Here is a 3,722-nt window from a genome sequence, read left to right as displayed (position 1 = left end):
AGAAGACTCAGCAAGTCCAGTCCTTCCACATTCTTCTGCCTGCTTTTATCCTATCTGTGTTGGCAGCTGATTAGATGGTGCCAACTCAGATCGAGGGTGGGTCTGTCTCTCCCTGTCCACTGACTCAAATGTTAATCTCCTTTGGCAACACCCTCACAGACACACCCAGAAACAATACTTTGCATCCTTCCGTCCAATCAAGTTGACACTCAGTATCAACCATCACAGCTTCCTTGCATTTTTACAGAAATTGTAGGACCAGCTTGTCAATTTATGCACAAAAGCAAGCTGAAATTTTGACAAGTATTGCATTAAATCTGTGGATCAATTTGGAGCATATTGCCATCTTAACAATATTAAGACTTTTAATCCATGACTATAGAAGGTCTTTACATTTATTTAGGTCTACTTTAAATATTTCAATGACATTTTGTAGTTTTCAGTGTATACGTCTTAGATTTCTTTTGTTAATGTATTTTATTCTTTCTATATTGTAAAAAAAATTAGTTTCCTAGTTTTATTTTTTGTATCTTTTAATGCCATTATTCATAAATACAACGCATTTTTCTCTGTCGTTGTTATATCCTACAGTCTTGCTAAACTTGTTTATTGGTTCTTGTAATTCTTTTTAGTGAAGTCCTTAGAATTATCAGTATTCAAAATGTCACATACAAATAGAGATAGTTTTACTTCTTCCTTTCCAATATGGATATCTTTTATTTCTTTTTCTGGTCTAATTGCCCTGGCAAGAAACAATTAGATGTAATTTTGACAAGATCTATGTACTTTGTCTATGATAATACCAGGCTACTTTCAAATTAAATATTTTGTTTTACTAGACTTTACCTTGGCTGATGGCTTTTCAAGCATCAGAGATATATGGTAGTCAAACTGTAGAAAGGAAGCCCTGCCAGAGATTTCCATGCAGCATCAGATTGAGACAAATAGAATGAGAATTTAGTCCTCTCTACCCCAGTCTACTTTGAAGATTACGTAGAAAAACAAAGAGAACAACTAATGATTACTGAATGCTTGCTATGTGCTAGGTACTAAACTAACAGTTTTTTGTTGATAATCTTATTTTTCAATATAAATCAATGATAGATAAGATTAATATCGCCATTTAATACAGAAAGCCAAGTTCAGAGGGACCAAGCAAGTTGTAACAAATTATATGGCTTAGAAATTGTGGCTGTATGAATAAACAAATGTATGGATGTGAGTGTTTTCCAGAGAGAACAGTGTTATTACCTACGAGGAACCTTCCACACTAAGAAAGTCTAGGATTTTCTATAAGAAATAAGAGGCTGTCTTATCAGTGTTCATAGACCCATTGTTAAAGTCACATTCATAATGTCATTGTTAGGGCATAGGGATGCCCTTAAAGATACTGACTTCTGCCCTATGAATAGGACTCTAAAGAGTTTATTGTGAGGAAAATAAGCAAATATATGACCCCCTCTAAGTTTGGTAAGGTTCTTCAAAGGTCACTTTCCCCATTTACATTATCTGATTTGCTCTCATTAATACAATGCTTATATTTTTGTTTTCCTCTTATAGACCTTATACATATTTTTCTAGATTTGTACCAAAGTTTTTTGTGTATGTTAATGCAAATGGTATTCATGTTTTTCATTTTAAATTTCAATTGATCATTGCAGTTGTATAAAAAAAATTGACTTCTGTATGTTAATATTGTATCCTGTAACTTTTCTCTAATTGCTTATTAGTTCCAGGAATTTTGTTGTCAATTCTTGCAGATTTTCTTCATAGGAAATGGTATCATCTGAGCACAGAGTTTTATTTCTTCCTTCTCAACCTGTACACCTTTTATATCCTTTTCTTGTCTTATTCTGTTAGATAGAACTTCCAGAGCAATGCAGAATATAGTGAGAGAGGATACCCTAGCCTTGTCCCCAATTTTAGGGGAAAATCATCTAGTTTCTCACCATTAAGTATATTGTTAGCTGGAGATTTATTGGTACATGTTCTTTATCAAATTGAAGAAGTTCTCTACTCCTACTTTTCTGAGAGGTTTTATCATAAATTGGTTTTGGATTTTGCCAAATACTTTTTCTGCATCTGTCAATGTTGTAATTTTTCTTCTTAGCCTGCAGATATGATGAATTAATTGATTTTTGAGTATCAAACCAGCCTTACATACTCAGAATAAAATACCATGTGGCCATGATTTATAATTGCTTTTATACATCGTTGGATTTATTTTGCTAATATTTCTTGAGGAGTTTTGAGTCTCTGTTCATGAGAGATATTGGTTCACAATTTTTTTTCTTGTAATGTCTGTGTTTTTTGGTATTAGGGTAATGCTGGCTTCGTAGAATGAGTTTGGAAGTATTCCCTCTGCTTCTATTTTCTGGAAGAGATTATAGGGTATTGGTGTAATTTCTTTCTAAGATATTTGGTAGAACTTTCCAGGGAAACTATCTAGGCCTGTTGTTTCCTCTTTTAAAAGGATGTCCAAGCTCAGTTGCTGCTGCCAGCCTGTTCACTGTGTTCTCCTGCTGCTCCACTGCCGCTTTCCTCTCCCGGTCACAATGGAAGAAGAGATCGCTGCGCTTGCCATTGACAATGGCTCCAGCTTGGCAAAGCTGGCTTTGCTGGGGACGATGCCCCCCAAGTCGTATTTTCCTCCATTGTCAGGCACCCCCAGCACCAGGGCATGATGGTGGGCATGGGCCAGAAGGACTCCTATGTGGACGACAAGGCCCAGAGCAAGCGCGGCATCCCGACCCTGAAGTACCCCATTGAGCATGCCATCGTCACCAACTGGGATGACATGGAGAAGATCTGGGACCACACCTTCTACAATGAGCTGTGCATGGCCCTGGAAGAGCACTCAGTGCTGCTGACTGAGACCCTCCCTGAACCCCAAGCCAACAGAGAGAAGATGACTCAGATCATGTTTGAGATCTTCAACACCCCAGCCATGTACGTGGCCATCCAGGTCGTGCTGTCCCTCTACACCTCTGGGGGCACCACTGGCATTGTCAGGGACTGTGGAGACAGGATCACCCACACGGTGCCCATCTACATGGTCTACGCCCTCCCACACACCATCCTGCATCTGGACCTGGCTGACTGGGGCCTGACCGACTACCTTATGAAGATCCTCACCAAGTGTGGCTACAGCTTCACCACCTCGGCCTAGCAGGAGATCATGTGCCACATCAGGGAGAAGCTGGGCTACGTCACTTCTGGACTTCGAGAAGGAGAGGGCCACTGCCGCATCCTTCTCCTCCCTGGAGAAGAGCTAGAGCTGCCCAATGGCCAGGTCATCACCATCGGCAATAAGCGGTCCCGGTGCCACTAATGTGACAAAGCCAAAATTTTAACCAAATCTGATTTCAGAGCTCTGACCCAGAAAGTTCTGATGCTCACATCAGCTATTCAGATGTTAACATTTGGTATTTTAAATTACGGAATGATACATATCTGAGATAGGCCTCTTCAAGTCTTCCTTATAAATTAGAAACTAAAGATTTTTCAAACAGAAATACTTTTAACTTTTCAAGAAGCTTTAATTTTGTCTCATAAGATGTGAACCGACTGGATCTATTATTTAGAATGATTAGCGTGCTGGGAGTACTCGCAGCAAATCCTTTGAAATTGATAAAAATATGTGCTCTAATCTGACAGAGACCGTCCATTTGTTACACCATTCCAAAGTTCCCTGTTATTGTCTGTGACATTTCCCAAATCAT

General features: G+C 38.9%; 1 pseudogene; it reads left to right on the top strand.

Annotated features, from left to right (window-relative positions):
- The first annotated feature begins 2,479 nt into the window (after positions 1-2,479).
- LOC105474784 (actin, cytoplasmic 2-like) lies at positions 2,480-3,331 on the top strand (annotated as a pseudogene).
- The last annotated feature ends 391 nt before the right edge of the window (positions 3,332-3,722 follow it).

Source organism: Macaca nemestrina, chromosome 1 (genome assembly GCF_043159975.1).
Source record: "Macaca nemestrina isolate mMacNem1 chromosome 1, mMacNem.hap1, whole genome shotgun sequence".
NCBI lineage: Eukaryota > Metazoa > Chordata > Mammalia > Primates > Cercopithecidae > Macaca > Macaca nemestrina.
Note: the sequence above shows the minus strand (reverse complement) of the source record. Positions and strands in the feature narration are given on the sequence as shown.